This window comes from Natrix helvetica (assembly GCF_964273705.1).
Source record: "Natrix helvetica genome assembly, chromosome: 1".
Lineage (NCBI taxonomy): Eukaryota > Metazoa > Chordata > Lepidosauria > Squamata > Natricidae > Natrix > Natrix helvetica.
In genome coordinates this window covers 208,943,604-208,967,634 of record NC_138548.1, presented here as the reverse complement: position 1 = coordinate 208,967,634, position 24,031 = coordinate 208,943,604, and the positions used below count along the sequence as shown (strand labels likewise).

Below are 24,031 nucleotides of genomic sequence, written 5' to 3'. Positions count from 1 at the left end.
GGATAAACATTTTGAAAAATTAGATATATGACTGTTGTGGACAGAAGGAAGTTCACAAAATGTTTTTTCCAGGTCTTAAGAAGTTACTATGTGAAATATCCTCTGCTCAATTTGCTAAGTGTGATGAAGACTTTCAGATTTGTCAAGCAGTAACAGAAATTGTTTAGGGGCAAGGTCATTTTAAAATACATTTAATGTCTTAGCACTTAGTTTAAGACAATGTAAAGGCCCCAAAGGAGGCTGAATCCCATGAACATTGATACTCTTTTCTCTTAATGTCCTCAGGAAATAAAATAGATTAGAGATAAATAGCAGGAAATAAGAAATGGCTGCATAGAAGGTTTATTCAATTTGTTCTGTTTGAATTAGTTTGGCTTTTTGGCTAACGGGTGGATCAAAACAAATCAGTATTTTTCAGGTTTTCTGTTGGGTCATTCTGTCCTTCAGAGTAATCAATTTGAAACAAAAAGCCCTGCATCAGGTCTGTTTGATGTTGGTGCAATGGGAAGAGGACTTTTGAGCTTATGTTATAATGATGATAGAAGGTTTTGCCTGAATTAGGGATTAGAGCTCCTTCATTACAAATGCTTTTTTATTCTAAGACACTTTGGAGTACATTAATGCTGTTGTAGGAATGTTTAAGGCTCAGGAATTTGCGGTATTTTATAGTTAAGCAGATTACCCAGTTTTGATCTGTAGGTAGTCTGCATTGCCCTTGCATTGCCATTTTAAACAAGGCAAAAAGAAGGAGAAGGAAAATTAAAACTATGGCAACCAGACGTAAGTGGCAGAAATCTCACCCCTAGATGGCAGCAAAGAAAAGTAAATATTTCTGCCAACTAGTGGTCATCCAGGTTATTGCAACTCAGAACTAACAGTGGTATGAAAATGGAAGTTTTCAAGGCATGATCTAGATCAGGGGTGTCAAACTCGATTTCATTGAGGGCCGCATAGGGTTGTGTTTGACCTTGGGGGGGGGGGCGGAATGGGCATGACCAGGGTGGGCGTGGCCAGCTTGACGTCACTTGTGTCAGGGGCGCCTATGGTGGGCTGGGCACTCTGCCAGAGACAACGGGCCTCTGAGCTCCATTTTCGCTGGCAGAGGCACCGCGGGCCAATCCTTCGCAGTTTCCAGGGTGGCCCCATGGGCCAGATCTAAGCACTCCATGGGCTGAATCCGGCCCCTAGGCCTTGGGTTTGACACCCCTGGTATAGAATATAATTGTATATTAATTGCTTTATGGCTGGGACCTGTTGATCTTAATTATTATCATACACCCATCTCATTTCCTGTGCAATAATACAATACAATAGCAGAGTTGGAAGGGACCTTGGAGGTCTTCTAATCCAACCCCCTGCCTAGGCAGGAAACCCTATACCGTTTCAGACAAATGGCTATCCAACATCTTCTTAAAGTCTTCCAGTGTTGGGGCATTCACAACTTCTGGAGGCAAGCTGTTTCCTTTATTAATTGTTATAACTGTCAGGAAGTTTCTCCTCAGTTCTAAGTTGCTTCTCTCCTTGGTTAGTTTCCATCCATTGCTTCCTGTTCTACCCTCAGGTGCCTTTCAAAATAGTTTGACTCCCTCTTCTTTGTGGCAACCCCTGAGATATTGGAACAATGCTATCATGTCTCCCCTAGTCCTTCTTTCTCTTAAGCTAAACATACCCAGTTCCTGCAACCGTTCTTCATATGTTTTAGTCTCCAGTCCCCTAATCATCTTTGTTGCTCTTCTCTGCACTCTTTCTAGAGTCTCCACATCTTTTTTACATCGTGGCGACCAGAACTGAATACAGGATTCCAAGTGTGGCCTTACCAAGGCATTATAAAGTGGTATTAACACTTCAGTGATCTTGATTCTATCCCTCTGTTGATGCAGCCTAGAACTGTGTTGGCTTTTTTGGCAGCTGCTGCACACTGCTGGCTCATATTTAAATGGTTGTCCACTAGGACTCCAAGATCCCTTTCACAGTTACTACTGTTGAGCATATTTTTCATACTTATGACCATTGCAGCATACTCATGGTCACGTGATTTATATTCAGATGCTTGATAGCTGACTCACATTTATGACGGTTGCAGTGTCCTGGAGTCATGTGATTCCCTGTTGCAACCTTTTAGCAAGCAAAATCAATGGGGAAATAAGATTCACTTAACAGCCGTGTTACTAATTTAACAACTGCAGCGATTCAGTTAACAAATGTGACAAGAAAGGTCATAAAATGGGAGCAAAACTCACTTAACAAATTTCTCGCTTAGCCACATACATTTTGGGCTCAATTGTGGTTGTACGTCAAGGACTGCCCGTATTAAGATAAGCTATAATAACAGATCTGGAAAACTTCGTAATATTTCTCATTCTCTCCCTCTTATACCAAAGAGAATCAAGTTCTTTCTCACCCTTTTCTGTTTCCCAAACTAAGCCCATCTTTTATATATTTTTATAATTTCTAAAACATTTATAGATTGTTATGTATACAGGTAGTCCTCGACTTACAACCACAATTTCTGTGGCTAAGCAAAACATTTGTTAAGTGAATTTTGCCTCCTTTTTATGACCTTCCTTGTCTCCGTTGTTAAGTGAATCCATGCAGGTGTTAAATTAGTAATGCGGCTGTTAAGCCTGGCTTCCCCGTTGACTTCGCTCAGAAGGACCCAAAACACGATCACATAATCCCAGGACACTGCAACCGTCATAAATATGAACCAGTTGCCAACCATCTGGATTTTGGTCACATGATCCTAGGGATGCTGCAATAGTTGTAAGTGTGAAAAACAGTCCTAAGTTATTTTTAAAGGAGAATCCTTGTAGCTCAAGGTTGAAATGAGGGGTCCTTGGTGCTCTCTGAGCTTGCTTGTTTTCTTGCAGAAGTTTCATTACCCTAACTCAGTGTTTCTGAATGCTGGCTGGGGAATTCTGGGAGTTGAAGTCCGGACATCTTCAAGTTGCCAAGGTTGAGAAACACTGCCCTAACTTACCCCTCATAATCATTGGTGGGATTCAACCGGTTTGCACCAGTTCGCTAACTTTTTGTGCAGTTTGACGAACCGGCTGAATAGCGTACCTCACTATTTTTTCCTTCTTCTTTTTTTTTTAATAGGACTGTTGACCTACCACCCTAATGATCGCAAGATGTCAACCAAGTCTTTGCCTCTCTAAATTGCAACGTAGCCCCAGATGTCGCCACTGTCTGAGAGAATATTCTTGGAGCTGCAGTTCAAGAAAGGAGTTTGAGTTTGCGCCAGGTAATATCTTGAAAACTATGGACAGATTAAAAAAAAAAAGCAGTGGAAAATTTGTCTCTCTTGGCTGCCATCTAGCGGTCTTGACTTGTGCAGCTTAGCTACAGCCGCTAGGTCAGGATTGAAGAGCTGGAGAAATTACTGTGATGATTTTTCTGCTAATCACAGAATAAATGAGCACTGATCACCAAAAAGCCTAGAAGGGGGAAGGCATGGCTGCAGGCTGACGTCCTACCTATACCAAATTATATTCTACGATGGTGTAAAACATGGGTGTAGGCTGAAACCATGTTTATATCGGGTGATATGGCCCTGCATTTTTCCAAAGGAAAATCTATGAGAAAGAAAAGTGCATCCCTGATAGCAGTAGTCCTATCAATTTAACTTACTATTATCTATATTAGTTCCAGAACAATCTAATCAATTTCAAGGCTTTCCAGGTCAACCAGCTGACCAAAGTTTTTTTTTCCACAACAAGTATCTCTAGAAGCTGCAATTTTGATCTCCATCATAGCCAAAATAGCATTGCAGGTGCACAGCCAAGGGGTTACACTGAAGAGGGCCACAATAGACCAGCTGATCCGAGTAAACTGAGCTGATTGCCCTTCCTGAGCCGTGGTGGAGGTGTAGTGGTTAGAATGCCATGTTGCAAGCTAACTTTGCCGACTGCCAGCAGTTCGATCCTGACCGTCTCAAGGTTGACTCAGCCTTCCATCCTTCCGAGGTGGGTAAACTGAGGACCCAAATTGTTGGGGGCGATAGGCTGACTCTGTAAACAGCTTAGAGAGGGCTGTAAAAGCACTATGAAGCGGTATATAAGTTTAAGAACTATTGGTATTGCTATTTGAGCTTCCTTTTCCACATGCCCTGAGATTGTTTGGACACTGTACAGGCCCAGATACCTTGGACTATCTTCAGCCTGGCTCTGTAGCAGGTAGCTAATGAGACAGAGGCTGCATTATGTGTCTTCAATAAACAATTAAATGGGACATTTTTGTATTTCAGGAACCCAGGTTGGGGGAGAGGGAGAGACCTTGCCCATAACATTGGCTGGAGTACATGGAAATGAGGGGCACCGTGGTGGCAGGGCCCAGACTATGGGAATCTCTCCCTTGGGGTGTTAGAAAGATTCAAACAGGGTTTTCTTTTTCTTTCTTTGAATCGGTGCTCACTCCTGGTGACTACTTTGCAAATCCATGCAATTCCCTTGGCAAGGTTTTTTGGTAGTGGTTTGTCATTGCCTCCTTCCTAGGGCTGAGATAGGGTGACAGGTCCAAGGTCACCTTGCTGGCTTTGTGCCTAAGGTGAGGCTGGAATTCATGGTTTTCCTGTTTCTAGCCTGATGCCTTTTGTTTAAATAAGTTTGTATTAAAACTAACTATTAAAACTAACACAAACTAAGAAAAAGAAAAAGCAGAAATGAGAGAAAGGAAAAAGACAAAGGGGATGAAAGAAAGAAGAAAAAGAAATAGGAAGAAACTCTCGATTTTCTCTGCGGCAAGTATAGCAATAGCATTTAGTGCTTTACAGCCCTCTCCGAGTGGTTAACAGAGTCAGCCTATTGCCCCCAACAATCTGGGTCCTCATTTTACTGACCTCCGAAGGATGGAAGACTGAGTCAACTTTGAGCCTGGTGAGATTCAAACTGCCAAATTGCAGTACTGCATTCTAACCACTGTGTCACCGGGGCTCTAAATATAAATATAATAACAAAATTATCTCTGTGACTAGAAAAGAAAGCTCACTCTTTTCTATTATCCTTTCCCACCCCCTAATCATCAGAACCACAAATCATAAATTCGTCCCCGCCCCTTCCTATGCAAAAAAATCTATAAGGGGTTGCTAGTCAACTATAAATGTAGATATACTGTAATCCACATTCTCTTATATTACAATACAATACAATAGCAGAGTTGGAAGGGACCTGGAGGTCTTCTAGTCCAACCCCCTGCCTAGGCAGGGAACCCTATACCGTTTCAGACAAATGGCCATCCAACATCTTCTTAAAGACTTCCAGTGTTGGGGCATTCACAACCTCTGGAGGCAAGCTGTTCCCCTAATTAATTGTTCTAACTGTCAGGAAGTTTCTCATCAGTTCAAAGTTGCTTCTGTCCTTGATTAGTTTCCACCCATTGCTTCTTGTTCTACCCTTGGGTGCCTTGGAAAATAGTTTGACTCCCTCTTCTTTGTGGCAACCCCTGAGATATTGGAACACTGCTATCATGTCTCCCCTAGTCCTTCTTTCTATTAAACTAGACATACCCAGTTCCTGCAACCGTTCTTAGTCTCCAGTCCCCTAATCATCTTTGTTGCTCTTCTCTGCACTCTTTCTAGAGTCTCCACATCTTTTCTACATCGTGGTGACCAGAACTGAATGCAGTATTCCAAGTGTGGCCTTACCAAGGCATTATAAAGTGGTATTAACACTTCACGTGATCTTGGTTCTATCCCTCTGTTGATGCAGCCTAGGACTGTGTTAGCTTTTTTGGCAGCTGCTCCTGATAGTGTACATATTGTTTACTCTTTAAGCAAAATTAATTTAATCATCTCTCCTAGTACTATCATTTTCATAAACCATTCTTCCATCATAGGTTCACTTTTTAGCCTGACGCCTAAACCAATACATCAAACTGACTCTCTTCAAATAGATGAGCCATTTTAAAATGCCAATTTACATCTTTAGAAATGTTTTCAGTTAAACAATCTTTGGCGCAGAGGCGGGGAATAATGAATGTATATAGTTTCCTGTAATTGTGAACCTTCAAATGCACATGTGACATGGTGCTCTGTAAATATTTATATTAAATAATGTGTTGCTTAGGATCTCCTCAATTAAAAAATGTCATCTCCTGGGATCAGAGGCCTACCTTCCATATGGTACAGAGATGGTATTCTATTTTCTTCACTACCGGTTTGTTAGCGGGAGTGCACCCTCTGGGCATGCGCAGAAGGTCCTTGATGACATCAGGCGGGTGGACAGAGCCTCACGCCACCCCCAACACCAGTTCTCCTAAACCTGTGTGAACCGGCAGCATACCACTTCTGATATGGTGGCACTTGCCCTTTGGTGCAGAATTCCCCCGGAGGTCCATATAGCTTCCATCTTGTTGATATTCAGAAAAGTGCTCCAAGCAGTCTGTTCTCCCAGGCAGGATCTTGGATGAGTCCTGATAACATTTTTGTTGCTGTTTTCTTCCCCTGAATGCACCTTGTCTGTTTCTCTAGTATATTGTTCCGAGCTTTTATTATCTAAAGCTCCAAGAATCAGTTGAAGCCAGGTATTCTTTACATCAGGGCTGCCCAACGTGACAACTTTAAGACTTGTGGACTTCAACTCCCAGAATTCCCTAGCCAGCTGGCTGTGGGCTTGTGGGAGTTGAAGTCCACAAGCCTTAAAGTTGCTAAGGATGGACACTCCAGCTTCACATCTAGTAAACAAATAAAATATAATCTCCATTTCACTCTACAGAGTGTTGAATTTGAGTTATACAATACAATAGCAGAGTTGGAAGGGACCTTGGAGGTCTTCTAGTCCAACCCCCTGCCTAGGCAGGAAACCCTATACCGTTTCAGACAAATAGCTATCCAACATCTTCTTAAAGACTTCCAGTGTTGGGGCATTCACAACTTCTGGAGGCAAACTGTTCTACTGATTAATTGTTCTAACTGTCAGGAAGTTTCTCCTCAGTTCTAAGTTGCTTCTCTCCTTGATTAGTTTCCACCCATTGCTTCTTGTTCTACCCTCAGGTGCCTTGGAGAATAGTTTGACTATTTTAATGAATTAATAAGTTAATGAAAGATGAAGGTGCCCAGAGTTCGATATAAGATGGGGGGCCACATCAATGTTTTAAATAAATAAATAAACCCCACACACAAGGAATATGTGGATTGCCATCCATACGGGGCTGCCATCTGCTTCACAGTAAAGAAATGTGAAGAGCAGAAGCATGGTATATATTTGAAATATGGTGCATTTTGCCCTTCAGTCACAGCCAGCTGGGATAGGGAGACCTATGTAGGCGGTAGCACAGGGGGTGGCTTCAGGGCTAGGGCCTAGTAGCTTCACTCTCTTTCAACTTCTGAAATCATCTCCTCATCTATGTCTTTTAAAGGAAGCACCTAATTGCATTTTCAAACCCCTGTCTGCCGGAGAAATTACTTCACACTGAATAATTTTGCTGACACTGCACAGAATGTGCCTGCTTTCCTCTTGGCATAAAACCTGGCGGGGGGGTGGGGGGAGGAGAGAGGAGAAACTACAACTCCACAGAAGGAATGGTTCCATCTGTGGTATTTTTTTTTAGCGGCACTTCGTATTTGCATGTGGTGGTGGCGAGAAGGAGTCATCTATCCTCCTGGGGCAAAGCTGGGAAGCTTCGACAGCAGCAGGTTGTCCTGCTGCTTTCCAGCTTCTCTAGATCTGAGAGGGGCCAGAAGAGGTTGTGGAAGAGCAGTGGGGATTTCCCAGATCCAAACTTCTTCAGTGGACACCTTGGCTTCGCACTCTTTTTTTTGAGGCAAGGCAGAGAATAGAGCATTTTTTCACATCCTCTCTCCATTCCTATTGGGCATCAACCATGAGGCCTCTTCCTTTCTACTTCATTAAGAATAGGCATTAACATTTTTCTTTCTTTTGTGTGTATTTCTCTAGGACTCTTTTAAACAATAGAAGAACCAAGAGCTCTGCACCCCCTGATCTACCCTGATCCATCTAGTGTTGGGAGAAATGTCCATCTGGGCTCAGTTCCAAGTGGAGAGAAAGACACTGGAAAAATGGTGGCTGTTTGGAAAGATGGTTTAATGGTGGACAGTACCACATGGTCTGAGGTCCTGGGGGGGGGAAAAAGGGATGCTGAGCATGCCTGGGTTTTATGCCCTCTCTGGGCTTTTGAATTTGAGCTTGTATTCTGACTGGTTGTCAGACTCCCATGGGGCCATGCAGGGGTAACTTTGTAGGTTGGCTGGGTCCCAGGCTTGGTTGAGCCTTGGTGGGTGATGATGTAATGAAAGGGCTTTGAGATTCCTATTATGGCTTTGCCTGAAGGTGGTAGATCTTTGTTATGTAGAATAGACTGGCCCTGGCCTTAATGGCCCATTGACAAAGGGTGTGTGTGAGAGTTTCTGCCTCCCTTTTAGGGGAAATATTCTGCCCTTTCAATATTTCCTAAAATATTTCATTTTTCTAGGAGAGGGGTGGATGCTAACTTCCTACACTAGTAAACAGGGTTGGGAAGCCTACAGTGAAAGGAGGAGAAGTGAATATTCCTTTTCACTATGTCCTCCCTCATTCATTTTTAAACAGTTTCACAGCAAATCTTTCCCAAAGCAGAAGAAGGAGGGGAACCAGAGCACGAGTTCCCCTCTCTTCCAACCAATTAAAATTATGAACAGCTAACACCATGCTAGAAGGTGAAGGCTAACCTTTAAAGCCCGAGGGATTAATTCGACTCACATACCACATGGCTGGCCAAAGTTCTCAAAGAAGCTTATATTAAGGGCATTTCACCACTGCGCTAACACAATGACTTCTGAAATACAAATCTCAACAACAGCACATGTTTAAGCCCCAACAGCAATAATACACTTTAATTCTAGAAGAAGGTCACTGCTGGAACCCCCTGGGTAAGGTACTTGGCAGGTTGAGCATCACAACTCAGGTGCCCCCTACTGCACTTCAGAATAAGGATGTGGATAATCTCAAAGCACAGGGATGGAGATATAAGAAGATTTATTTTTCCAAATAATCACATCAAAGCTAACATTTTGAAATGGGCCAAACCCAAGCTGGCAAGCAAATACCACCCATTAAAGAGAGGAATAAGCAGAGGACTGACTGCTCCATTCCATACTTCTCCAAAGTTCTGATTAAGAACATGTTCTGTTCTTTAAAAGACCCTTAATCTGGCCTCAAGAATTTGCAGCTTCAAGTACAGCATTTATATTGATGGGAGACAGACAGACAGACATAGAAGATAGATAGATAGATAGATAGATAGATAGATAGATAGATAGATAGATAGATGATAGATAGATAGATGATAGATAGATAGATAGATAGATAGATAGATAGATAGATAGATAGATAGATAGATAGATAGATGTTGTTAGTTGTGAAGTCATGTCCAACCCATTGCAACCCCATGGACAATGTTCCTCCAGGCCTTCCTGTCCTCTACCATCCTCTGGAGTCCATTTAAGCTCACGCCTACTGCTTCAGTGACTCCATCCAGCCACCTCATTCTTTGTCGTCCCTTTCTTCTTTTGCCCTCAATCTTTCCCAGCATTAGGCTCTTCTCCAGTGAGTCCTTCCTTCTCATTAGGTGGCCAAAGTATTTGAGTTTCATCTTCAGGATCTGGCCTTCTAAAGGTAGATAGATAGGATTTATTTTAAGACACCAAGAAATTTCCTGTTTCAATCTTGCTTGTGCTGCCTTCAAGATATAGTTTAGATAGACTCACATATCACACTGTTGGCCATTATTAGCCATAGAAGTGAGGCATTTTTGTTTTCAGGTATTTCTTAATAAACGTAGCTATTGAATTCAAATGTCTAATAGCATTAAATAACTGGGCTAAGATCATACTCTATGTACTCTGTGTTCAAGCAGCTATATTATAAAGATCATTTATATGTTTTATTTTGCAGTTGGATGTTCTATACTTTAAAAAGTACTCCGTTTATGTTCAAGAGCTCATTTTCTAACAACTGGCATACTTCATGTTGGTGTAAATCCTTGGTACCTGCTTCTTTAAGGCACACATCTCCCAGTATTAATCCATCTAATCCTTTTCATTGACAGGAGAGGCCTATTTGAACCTACCTCCTATAGACAGAAACTTTTCTTTCTGGCATCTGGAAGACAGCTTGACTTCGATGAAAAATTCCCTAAGACAAACCAATAAAACAGCCAGATAGCATAGTAAAATTCAAGGCAGACCTTTAAATGAAGACACAAGAGTGTGAAGCATTACATTCTTGAAGCTATAGGACTGCCTAGGTCAGGGTTGTCAAACTTATGTCGTCACGGTGGTGTCACGTGACTCATCAGTACTTCCCCCCTTTGCTAAACTGGGCGTGGGTGTGGCCAGCATGTGACGCATCCTCCCCATGGGCTGGGAGTTTGGCAGCCTTGGCCTAGGTCATTATTAGAGTATATTATGTTATTCCCTGGATTCTTTGATTGCTTCTTACACAGAAAATAGCCTGTTGTCAACCTTGGCTGTTTTCCAGAAAACCTAAGCCAGTGTTGGACATGATTTGTACTTATATGGGAGACCACTAGTTAATGTTATGATTCTACCCTAGAGTTAAAAGCTAAAAAAATACCCTTAAGGAAAATTGCATCCCTAGATAAACAACTACAGGGCCAACTGGTCTGTAGAAGCTGACCTTAATTTAAGGTATTACCATAGTTATGCTTCCATTGGAAAATATTCATTGCATCACCACTAGATGGCAACGTAGCACTGCCACCATCCCTAGCTTATCTTGGCCTTCTAGATTCTAGATAGAACATATAAAATCACATTTACACTCTGCGGAGGCTTGCTGATTGAAACCACACTATTAGGAATCTCACCTAAAGCTGGAATATTTGTGCTGAGAGATATTCTATGCACATCATGGGATTAATGTACATGAATGCAGAACAAAGACTCAGCTTCAAATCAACCAGGATTCCCAGTTCAAATAGTAGCAACATAAACATATAGTTTTATTAGTAACATAAGCTCAGTGGCTAAGACGCTGAGCTTATCAATCAGAAAGGTCGGCAGTTTGGCAGTTCGAATCTCTAGCACCACGTAACGGAGTGAGTTCCCGTTACTTGTCCAGTTTCTGCCAACCTAGCAGGTTGAAATCATGTAAAAATGCAAGTAGAAAAATAGGAACCACCTTTGGTGGGAAGGTAACAGCATTCTGTGCACCTTCAGCATTTAGTCATGCTGGCCACATAACCACAGAGACGTATTCAGACAGTGCTGGCTCTTCAGCTTTGAAACAGAGATGAGCACCGTCCCCTAGAGTCGGGAATGACTAGCACATATGTGCAAGGGGAACCTTTACCTTTAAGCATATAGTATTAGGTTTCAGTGGTATTTACTTTTGTAGTGCTTGTGTAATGAGGAAAATTTAAGGTGTTTTGCTTTCCAACAAATACTGGCTTTGCTCTCGCTAAATATCAGACTAGAAAGAGGATCTGTGAATGGCTGAATCAAAGAGTCCTGTTTGCACACCTTGTTCTGTAAGTAAATGGCAAATTCCTTTAAAATAAATAAAGTTTGTATGTGCCAATTTAATGAGAGTGGAAAGATATGTTGATTAACAAGATGGCAGAACAGTTGCCACTTAGTCTTAAAGTTATCCTTCTCAGGGAAGGCAAGTACAGCTTTTAAAAAGGTATCTTTATTTTATTAAGAATGACAACGTTTTGACAAAGCATATCCAAGAAAAAGACAGAACTCCAAGATGCTCAAAAATGATTTACAAGAAATAAATAAAGAATCTGATTACTTTATTTTATAAAGGCTTTGTTGAGGGAGAGAGGCCTTTTCTCCTTCTTCAAAATCTTGCACTATTATCTGGTTTATTTATATCCAAGCATTTCTCAAGAAGCCCCAGGCAGCATCTTTCAATTAGTCTCAATTTTTATCATCGTAACAATCCTGTGAGCAGGATGAGCTGGTAGGAAATGACTGCAAGAGCATTATCTTCATAAGATAGAATAGAAAATATTTATTTTTGTCAGTGACCCGATAAAACAGAACATATATAAACTAAATGCAAGAAGGGGAGGGAATCCATCTACATACTGTAACCATCGCAAATGGAACAGGTAAATATTTGAATGAATGTACAATATTATGATTCTAATATCTGTAATCCAAAATATTGAAGTAATTATTAAATAGGGGATCCAAATAATGGGATTTCTCTATTTATTTCTATATAACAGAAGATAAGACAATATGTGGAAGTCAGTCATGTGTGAGTTGACTACCGGTATTTGTCCTGAGCCAGTCACTCCCACTCAGCCCTAGGAAGCAGGCAATAGCAAACCACTCTGAAAATCTTCATCATCATCATCATCATGATCAAGCAAGTCTTTGATTCTGGACCACCCCAGTCCATACTTTTTATCATTTCACTCATAAAACCATGGATTAATATAAATGTATCGGAGTTGTTAATAAACTTGAGAATGACCAGTCATAACATACTATTCATTGACCTCTGGAATACTAAATTCCACTTGGAACCTTCTTTGTTATTTTATATTGAATGAGTATATGAATTAATATTGGCTTCTGCTTATATTATTGTATACTGTCAGAAATTAGTTGTTTTGTAGCCTAGTAAATTGTAACCTTAATACTGGATGGCATTACTGCAAATATTATCTCACTGTTGCGTCTAGCTTCTATTCTTAGCTTCAAAGATAGGCACATTCTTGAAAGCTAGTAGAAGAAATTCTTACATGGGAATAGCAGGTCACATAGATAAAGGAACCAAACTAGGGAGTTTTTCTGGCTCATAAATCATTAAAGCATCCTGCCGAAAAACAACTTGGCAAAGGGGGGCTGCCATCTCCTACCCAAGGCTATAGGTAAGGTAGACAGAGACAGGAGCTTGAACAAAAGACCGCTTTAAAGATCACGTTGGTAACGAATCTTTGTCTCTGATTGGATAATGTTACATACTGACAATCAGTATAGGAGTTCCCACCAGATAAACTTTGTTTCTATCTGCCAAAAATGTATATAAAATGTTGAGCCACTCTTGCAGGGGTGTGCCTATTCCTTACATGCATTTGTCTGTATGGTTTGGATATAGTTTTGTCACCCAGTTTTTGCTTTGGCCATAAATAAAAGCTGATACTTTTTCCAGCCTTGTCTGGAGTCTTACTCTCTTTGGCATTCCAGTGGCTCGGGAAAATTGCTGGAACCTTTACAGTATTAAGAATTTGAATTCTTTGTCCTTCTCTTCCTTCCTCCTCCTCAGTATTACTTATTCAATGTATATGCTGCCCAACTACCAAGTGGTTCTGGGAGGTTTACAGATAATTTAAACATTAAAAAGTGCATTAAAAACAACAAGAAACAATAAGAAGGGTAAAGATGTCAGGATGATAAATTGAGTGAAAACAAACAGAAAACAGCCTGTGTTAAAAAGGGGCCTTCAATCACCCTTGCCAAAGAGGCACTTGCAAAATCTCTCCCTCTCATAGGAGAGAGAGAGAGAGTTAAAAAAACTTACTTTCACTTCCCTTAAACAATGAGAAGAATTTTTTTCTGACCACAATTGTGAGAGAAAGGATGGTTGAACTGACTCTTCTTTAAACTATCTATGGGAACTTTGGACTTGTTGTTTCCTGACCACCTGTAAAGGCTGAGCCAAGATGGCCACTTCCTCCTTCTTCTTTGTCTTTATGAATGAAATTCCTCCCTTGGAAGATTTTATGGCTCTGAACTAGTCTCCACCCCAGAGATCTCCAGGAGCCTCTCTAAATACGCTTTTCCCTTGGATTTGGAATATTTTGATTCACCTATTTGATCTAGTGCTGTATTAGAAGGTTTATTCTCTCTTGGATTTGCCTGCCTTGTGATCTCTACCAGCTGTGCTTCTCCACAGACACCATTTCTTTGTACAGATTAATAACTATCTCTGAGCTTCATGATGGGTCCAAAAAAATTACCGCCTGGCAAGGCTTCATCGGCCCCGACATCTTCTACGTCTAGTCCAATCACTCAGCAGTCACAACTGGGGCCATTTCTACAACCTAAAGCCCCTGAAGAGAGTACAAAGGACTTATCTATTCACCAGATGCTTCAATCTATTTTAAAGGGACAGGACGAAATGAAAAAACAACTGAAAGACTTAAATGATCAGCTCAGAGAAACAAAACAACAAGCCACATGGAATGAACAGAGAATAGGTGTACTGTAGGAGGGTGCGGTTGGGATGAAGGGCGAGGTTAAGACAATCCAAAGGTGGAATGTAGAATTTGAAAATCACATGATAAAAATGGAATTTGAAAGGATGTCTTTTTTCCTTAGGTTCCAAAATTTGCCAGAAGTTGAGAACAAAGATCGTAAGGAGATTATGACCACAATACTAGCAGAATACATTAATAGAGATAAACAACACTTTTGGTGGGATATTGACTTGATTTATAGGATCAATTCAGCATATGCAAGAACACACAATGTTCCAAGGGAAGTTCATGTTAAATTTCTTAGAAAGACTACAAGAGATGAGGTTCTAGGAGCTCAAAGGGGAGGACCACTAAAATATAAAGATAAAGAAATAACCATTCTTAAACAGATTCCAAAGAAAGTAAGAGATAAGAGGAAGAAATATTCCTCTTTAGCTATATATATATAATAATAATGGGGTCTGGTTTAGGTGGCTGTTACCAGAAGGCATGTTGATTTTCTGGGAGGGCAGCAGAATTAGAATTAACACAGTTGTGGAGGCGGAGGCTTTCACTAAAAAACATAATGCTCTCCTGGATGAAATGGGAGATGGTACACAAGAGATGAAGGAGGGAGGGGCTGAGGCTCTGCCAATAGACGGGGGGTGAGGATGCAACAACTAGAAGACTCAGGTTACAAAAGTGATTTGAAACATTATTGCAATTGTTGTTATAATGTACCTTCATGGAAGTGATACAAAAAAAATGATTGAAATATATTGATGACTTAGTGTTAAACTTAAAACTGCTAATATCTATTCAAATGTTGATGTTTTTCTATTCTTGTCTGTAAAAGTTGCGAGACTTGGGGGGACTGCTCTCCCCCGCACGATGTAGCTGTCAAAAAATTTTATACCCTTTTTAACCCCTTTTCCCTGAAAAAATTTGTAAAAAAACAATAAAACTTGTTTTTTAAAAAATCACGCTTGCCAAAGGCTGGGTAAAAGCCAGATCTTTAGGCTCTTTGGAGATACCAGCAGGATGGGGGCCATTCAAATCTGGGGGGGGGGGGGAGGTGGGAAGCTTATTCCAGACAGCAGGCATCACAACAGAAAAAGCAGTTTCTAGAATCCCGAGAGATAGCATTGCTTAATTAAAGGAACTCAGAACATGCCCAACTCTGCCAGACTGAATCCCTGGGCAAATATTATGAAGAATAGGCATTTTCTCAAATAACCAGGCCTTGTGCCATGTAGATATCAACTAGCACCTTGAATTGTACCCGGAAGCAAACTGGCAATCAGTGCAGCTTGCAAAGCAAAGATGTATTTTAGAGGTAACCCTTGATTTATGTCCAGTTGCTTAGCAACTATTCTTGGTTATTGTAGGAAGTTATCACCCACCCCTCTCCCAGAAAAATGAAATATCCTAGGAAATATCGAAAAGCAGAATACTTCCCTGGATGTGAAAAGGAAGAAACATGTTTTAAAGAGAGAATAGCTCCCTGTAGCTTCCTACCTATCCCCCTTTTCAATGGCCCATTAAGATGCCCAAGCCAGTCCCTTTACATAATAAAGAAGTTCTCCCCTTCAGCTCCAGGGGGGTGGGATTAAGGCATGATAATATTGGCCCTTTGCCCAACTCACCACATGGCATCTGAGAACTCAACCAAACCTGGATTCAAAACATAGCCTAGAGAGTTCCCCTGCATGGCCTCATGGGAGTCTGACAACCAATCAGAATACAAGATCAAGATCAAAGGCCAGAGAGGGCATAAAACCAGGGACTCAGCATCTCAGGCCACTCTTCTCTTTTTCTCCACCAACATTGAAGCATGCAATCACCTTTTCTGTTCAGGACTCAACCAATGTGGTCCTGTCCACCATTAAAACCATCTTTCCAAGCAGCCTCCATGTATCCAGTGTCTTTTCCCCCACTTGGAGCCGAACCCAGAGGGACATTTCTTTCATCAGTTACAATGAACCAACCCACCCAAGGGGTGGGCTTCAAAAATTGCAGCAATGGGTTTGCTGTCCCGTTGCTGGGTGGGCGTAGCCATGGTAGGTGTGGCCTAGTTGGCCTCCTGCACCATGGGGAGGATGTTTTTTTGCCCTCCCCAGGTTATGGAGGCTTTCCTATGGGAGGGCGAAAACTGCTTCCCCCGGGCTCCAGAGGCCCTCCAGAGGCTGGAAACAGGCCCGTTTCAGGAACTTCTGGTAGGCCCGTTTCTGTCACTCCCCGAGCTTCTATGTGGGCCCTGATCTTACCTGGCATGATGAACGGGCATTGTGGAGACTCCTGGGAGGGGAGGGGCAGAGCGGAAGGGGCAGGGCAGGATGGGCAAGGCCAGCCAGGGGTGGCATTTGGGGGTTTGCCGAACTGGGAAAATCTTAGCTAGAGGATCGCCCAAATCTGTGCAAACCCTGAGCAGCTCACCCCCGCCCCATCCCCCACAAAAGTTACTTATCACCTGATTCTGAAGTTTGGACGACTAGGCCCCTTCCAGTCACATGACTGCATTCTGAGCACTTAAACAGCATCCTACGATCACATAATCATAATTTATGAAATTTTTATCCGACCACTTAACAACCACCAGTTTGCTTAATAATTGCCACCAAAAAGGATCATATAATCAGATTGATCAGCAGTGACCCACTTTATGACTGTAACCACTGCTGACATTAATTGCCGGACCCAATTACAGTCAATACTGTCACCATTGTATTTTTCTAATGTACTTTAATAGAGGTAGTGCTCAACATATGACCACAATTGAGCCCCACATTTCTGTTGCTAAGTGAGACAGTGGTTAAGTGAATTTGGCCCCATTTTACCACTTTTATTGCCGCAGTTGTTGAGGGAATCTCTGCAGTTGTTAAATTAGTAGCCTGATTGTTAAGTGATTCGGGCTTCCCCCCTTGACTTTGCTTGTCAGAAGGTTGCAAGAGGTAATCACATGATCCCAGGACACTTCAACCATCATAAATATAAGTCAGTTGTCAAGCTCCTGAATCTTGATCATGGGGATGTTACAATGGTTGTAAATATGATAAAAATGGTCATAAGTCACTTTTTTCAGGGCCGTTGTTTGTTTTATTGGATTTATATGCCGCCCTTCTCCCAAAGGACTCAGGGCGGCCTACAACATTAAAAAACACACATCCCGAAAGTTAAAAAGAAATTAAATACATATCCAAAAAAACCAAACCCAATTTACAGGACAATACATTTAAAAAATGAGATAAAATTAACAGGCCAAGCCGGCTTGCTGGAAAAGCCAACTTTTTAGGGCGCGTCAGAAGGACCAGAGGTCAGGGATTATGCGAAGCTCCGGGGGCAGCTCATTCCAGAGGGAAGGTGCTCCCACAGAGAAGGCTCTCCCCCCGGGGGTCACCAGCCGACACTGTCTGGCCGACGGCACCCTGAGGAGGCCAACTCTGTGGGATCGTACTGGACGATGGGAGGCTACAGGTGGCAGTAGGTGGTCTCGCAGGTACTCTGGGCCTCAGCCATGGAGCGCTTTAAAGTTGTAACTTTGTCACTAAATGAACTGTTGTAAGTCAAAGACTACCTGTATTTTCAAACATAAATTAAATGAAAACTGAATGTTTAGACAAGATCCCGGGATTAAACTGAGGACAGAATTTTACTTTGGGTGGGTTATAATCAGTGGTGGGTTCCTGCTGGATCGCACCGGATCGCGCGCGCTCCCTTTCAGCGCTCCACCTGGCTTGCGCGCTCCCTTTCAGCGCTCCACCTGGCTTGCGCGCTCCCTTTCAGCGCTCCACCTGGCTCTCGCGCTCCCTTCCGGCGCTGAAACCAGAAGTACAGTCTTGCCCCGCCCCTGGCGAAGCAACGACGCCTGCCTGTGCTCCACCAGCTCGGCTGGGAACGGAGATGTTTCCTCAGCGGAGCGGAGCGCCTGAAAAGACTTTTCAGGTGCTCCACTCCGCTGAGGAAACATCTCCGTTCCCAGCCGAGCTGGTGGAGCGCAGACAGGCGTCGTTGCTTCGCCAGGGCCGGGCAAAACTGTACTTCCGGTCTCAGCGCCGGAAGGGAGCGCGCAAGCCAGGTGGAGCGCTGAAAGGGAGCGCGCGCGATCCGGTGCGATCCGGGAGGAACCCACCACTGGTTATAATATTTCCTAAAGTTGTGAGATAGAAAAACTGCCCAGGCTCAACTTCTTTCGGAGATAGGCAGCATAAAAGTTTAATTTTTTTTAAGTCAAAGAAGGCAGTGTTATTGGTATAAGTGTATGGTTTAGCACTTCAAAAGAAAACACAAAGTGATAACACTCAAGAGGAATTGCTGTCTCATACCTGAAATCATTTTGTGTTTTCAGAATAGCTGCATTGTTTTTACTCAAGAGCAAGTAGCTACCAAAGGACTTTTCAATGGTGGCCCCCACCCCACTTTTCCCCATCTCTAGAATCTCCTTTCAATTAAGGTATGTCTTCTGATCTAGGCTTCCCAAAAGCACGAAGGCGACTGCTCATCCCGATAAAACCCCCTTTATTTAGTTTAACGTGAATTCCTCTCCAGCAAAGTCTTGGCCAACAGTCTTTCGAGAGATTTCACAACTACAGACCTTTATCAGGCTTGGAGAGCTGGGAGGCTGATGTCTTCCAAATGCCACTCTGTGGCAGACAATACTTGGCAAGAAGTCAGGAACAGATCTTCACTCTATTGGATTGAACTCCGGCAAACTCCCCTGCCCTTTGGGCCATCTTTATTCCCTATGGGAGGGGCCATTCAGCGTCCACCTCTGGCTTTACTCCTGAATCGAGAGCTATTCCCTTCTCTTTTTCCTTAGCTATTCCCTTCTCTTGGCAGCTCTGTGCATGCGAACACTGGGAATAGGCTCCAGCGGTTCTTCTGCCCCACTGATGTCCGACTCCGAAGGCAGCTGATAACTGTCAGATGGCCCTGGCCCCATCTCTGACTCCAGCGCAGAGCACTCATCAGAGCTTTCCCCAGACTCCAGGACTAGCCCATGTTCCTCCCCAACCTCTTCCCTGTCCAAATCTGCTACCAGATCCACTGGCGGGCCACAACAGCATGTCTAATATCTGTTGGGACACCAAGTAAAGGCATTTGTTTATTCTGAAGCAGTGTGTCAATTTTTAACATGCTGCTAGTTTAACAACACTGGTTTTGCTCCAATGTTATATATTCTAACTGACTTAAAATTAAAATGGGGCCTAGAGACCAGGAGGCTGTGGCTTCTGGTCCCCTCCTTAAGCATCAAAGCCATCTGCGTGAGCTCTGTTCCAGCCCAACCTCCTTCACAGGGTTGTGTTTGTGGGAAAAATAAGAGGAAGAAGTATTGTGTATGTTGGCTATCTTGAGTTGCTTATCCTGTAATAAAGATGGGTTAAAAATCTAAAAAGGAAAAAGAAATTTATTTTTTAAGGATAGTCTTATCTCTTATCTCTTAAAATAGAAACATTGACAGAGATTTCTTTCAGAATTAATTTGAGAACTGTAGATTGACGTACTTTTTTGATAATTTGTAGGAAGGTGTACTTGATGACTCAGCAACAAACACAAGATAGTTATCAAACGTTGCCCAAGCCTGACTTTGCATTTATTATATGTGTGTTTATGTTTAGGGCAGGAGCAAGGGCATACTGACAAAAATACTTCAGTCTTAAAAACCTTTGGTGTTGGAGCACCTCCAACTTCTGGAGGGAAGTCGTTCATTTTGATTTGCGTTCATCTTTTGTGTGTGTGTGGAAACAACACATCACCCAGACTTTATTTAACTAGTTTTGTAAGTAATATATCATGGAGGTTTTTTTTCTTATATAATACGTAATTTCTATTAAGCTTTTTACAAAGCAAAACATAAAAATCAAATTCAACATCCATTCTTCCCATTCCTAAGACATTGGTACTTTTGTTTAGCATCATACATATTTTCCATTCGTTTTTCATTTGCAATTTCCTCTTTACATTTATAATTCCTATAACCTAATATTTGCATATATCAATATTCTACTTTCATTCGTTATTCCTATTCTCTAATCACTGATACCACTAGTCCCATACTGTATAGTATTCTTTTTCTTCTTTATCTTGCAGTTTGAGAGTTAACTTAACCATTTCATCTTTTCTACTCTCTTGAAGTTATGCAGCCCTGTACTCTTATCATTTTATTGTAGTAGCAGCTGCAACACAAGAAGAAATAATAGTGTTATGAATCGGCAAGAGACTAGCATCCACTAAGTATGCTTCCTGATCACTTTTGTATATTTGAGAGTTGCTAGGCAACTGTAATACATATTCAAAAGCAATTTGGTCAAGCCCAGCATACTAGTGAGATTTCCGGTCCTACACAAAACAACAGAACAGAAGAAACTTTATTTTGATCAGCTATCAGTTTTTTTAAAAAGGGTGTGGGGCTGAGAAAATATCCATGTACAATAAATAAATGAATAAATGGATCTAACATATAATAAATGGAATAAATTAAGGCAACATAAAAAATTATAGATGTGAAAGCCTATAAAACGTGTTGAGCTGAAATGGTTAACTAAACCAATAAGGCTTATTACTTTTAAAATCTGTTGCATCGCAGACATGATTTGTACCTTTCAATTTGTTATGAAAACTTAATAGCTGTGGAATAAATTTCTCTCTCTGTTTTCTAAAAATTCTGAAAATAGGAGTGGAATGGGACAATCTGACCTTTAATATCATAATTGTTTGGAAAATTACTCTTAAGACACATGCACTGTTCCATTGTATGCAAATATCTTCCCTGCCATGAGATGCTTGTCTCGTGACAATTTGCATTTGTGAAAGTATTACCACATCATCTACGTATAACAGAACTGGCATTCTTCTAATTTGGGGCATGAATGTCCCCGGAATAGTGAAGATTTACTAAGGAGTTAATGCAAATGTTAAAATGCAGTGGAGCTAATACACAGCTTTGATTCAACCCCTCCCCACTTCAAATCTTAATAATAAGGTCCTCTGGTTACAGCACTTTGCTATCAGGCCCAAACCAAGAATGACATGTGGCAAGTTTTCCAAGATGAGTTCTTCAACATTTCATAACTACAGACAGAATCTTGCCAGGCTAAGAGTTCTACTATCTGTATCTACAATAAGATACAGTCATTTGAGACAACATGATATGCTGTCATTCGAGACAGCAACAAATCTGCATACAGACAGGAGGTGGAACAACTAGCCTTGTGGTGCGATCAGAACAATCTTGAACTAAACGCACTCAAAACTGTAGAAATGGTAGTAGACTTTAGGAGAAACCCTCCCATACTACCACCTCTTACAATACTAGACAACACAGTATCAAGAGGAGAACTTTCAACTTTCTAGTTTCCATCATATCTCAAAACTTAAAATGGACACCTAACATCAAAAATGTCATCAAAAAGGCACAACAAAGAATGTTCTCAAAGAAAGCTCAAACTGCTCAAAGAACTGCTGATTCAGTTCTACAGAAGAATTATTGAATCTGTCATTTGCACCTCCATAACTGTCTGGTTTGGCTCTGCAACAAAACAATACAATACAATGCAATAGTAGAGTTGGAAGGGACCTTGGAGGTCTTCTAGTCCAACCCCCTGCCTAGGCAGAAAACCCTATACCGTTTCAGACAAATAGCTATCCAACATCTTCTTAAAGACTTCCAGTGTTGGGGCATTCACAACCTCTGGAGGCAAGCTATTCCACTGATTAATTGTTCTAACTGTCAGGAAGTTTCTCCTTAGTTCAAAGTTGCTTCTCTCCTTGATTAGTTTCCACCCATTGCTTCTTGTTCTACCCTCAGGTGCCTTGGAGAACAGTTTGACTCCCTCTTCTTTGTGGCAACCCCTGAAATATTGGAACAATGCTATCATGTCTCCCCTAGTCCTTCTTTCTCTTAAGCTAAACCAGTGCTTCTCAATTATTTTCTGTCATGCCCCCCCTAGGAAGAAGAAAACATTTCGCGCCCCCCGCACGACTGTAAATAGTATCATTTGTCTATAAAATTGTTATAAGTACATCTCTGCATAACACTGTATCCTTATTAAACACCTCTTATTTTATACAATAAACATTTATCCATAAGTAATTCATCGCAATTCTGTGAGAAAATGATGAGAAATGCAGTAAATATCTTATTTTTAAATTGGTAACAAGGGCCCTACAGAATGAAATTCAAGGTTTATCTAGAGCGGTGATTCTCAAAGTATGGTTTACCGTACTCTTTCAGGGGGATGGCGGAGTATTTTATAAATAAATATTTTTAACATTTCTCGGTTTTAATTTCTAACATACTACACATCAGTGATATAACCCACACACATCAAAGCTTTTTGGTGTCCTCAATCACTTTCTAAAAATCAAAGAGACCCCCAGGCTAAAACCTTTGAGAACCGATCCAGTCCTATAATATGTAGAGACCCCAGTGGAAAAGCTGCCTCGTATTTCTGTTTCCCAGAAGCAAAGCCTTCCTCTGAGCGAGAGGCAACCACCCAGGCATGGCCCTCCTGGAAGAGAGGATGTGCCTTCGGCCAGAGGAAAAGTGAGGGTCGGGCCAGGCAGAAGCCAAACTGGGCACAGAGGCTGAGCAGGCAGGAGCTACGCTGCCTCTACCTCTTCTTGCAGGCTATCGAGATCTGTCTGGGTCTGGCTCAATTCGGCGGGGCTCGTCCCCGAAGCACCAGGGTTGCTCCAGCGGCGTGGTCGTTTTAAGCGCTCTGAAGGCATCAGGGAAGCCTCGGACGGTCCCTGAAGCCTTCGGAACGCAGCTCCTCCCTCAGCCAGGAGCCAGCGGGGGCTGGTCGGACAGGCAACCTTGGCGGGAAACTCCAGTCCGCCGCCTTCGTCGCTGCCGTTGCACCCAGATGGAAAGGGAGCCTTCACGCCCCCACTATATGAGAACCACTGAGCTAAACATACCCAGTTCCTGCAACCGTTCTTCATATGTTTTAGTCTCCAGTCCCCTAATCATCTTTGTTGCTCTTCTCTGCACTCTTTCTAGAGTCTCCACATCTTTTTTACATCGTGGCAACCAGAACTGAATGCAGTATTCCAAGTGTGGCCTTACCAAGGCATTATAAAGTGGTATTAACACTTCACATGATCTTGATTCTATCCCTCTGTTGATGCAGCCTAGAACTGTGTTGGCTTTTTTGGCAGCTGCTGCACACTGCTGGCTCATATTTAAATGGTTGTCCACTAGGACTCCAAGATCCCTTTCACAGTTACTACTACTGAGCAAGGTATCATCTATACTGTACCTGACAAGACAGACACAGACTTCAATGGATAATTAGATCGGCAGAAAAAAGAATTGCTACCAACCTGCCTTCCATTGAGGACCTGTATATTGCATGAGTCAAAAAGAGAGCTGTGAAAATAACTACAGACCCCTCACCTTCTGGACATAAATTGTTTCAGCTTCTAACCTCAAAATGATGCTATAGGGCATTGCGCAATAGAGCAAAAGAGGAGGTGGAATTGCACTATATATAAGAAATAACTACATCTCTACAGAAATAGAGAACAACAATGATGAGAACTATATCGAATGCATTTGGGTCAATATTAAAGGGGGGGGGATGACATTGCCACAGTTTTATACTACAGGCCACCCAACCAAGCAGAGGAAGTAGTAGACAAACTTTTTGCTAGTCAGCTAACTAAGGTATGTAGGAAGCACACCACAATAGTAATGGGGGATTTTAACTACCCCGAGATCAACTGGGAAACAAACTCTGCACCAAGTGGAAGATCCAACAGGTTCCTAACAAACCTAGCAGACAACTTTGTTTCCCAAAAAGTAGAGAAGGGAACAAGGGGATCAGCCATATTGGACTTAATTCTCACTAACAGAGAGGAAATGATAGAAGGT

General features: G+C 41.9%; 1 long non-coding RNA gene across 1 annotated transcript in view; it reads left to right on the top strand.

Moving 5' to 3' along the window:
• Nucleotides 1-24,031, top strand: part of LOC309382666 — a 54,232-nt gene that overhangs the window by 15,744 nt on the left and 14,457 nt on the right. The window contains exon 2 of the long non-coding RNA XR_014173694.1: nt 3,103-3,247. This is a non-coding gene — a long non-coding RNA (uncharacterized lncRNA). The remainder of the gene's footprint in view (nt 1-3,102; nt 3,248-24,031) is intronic.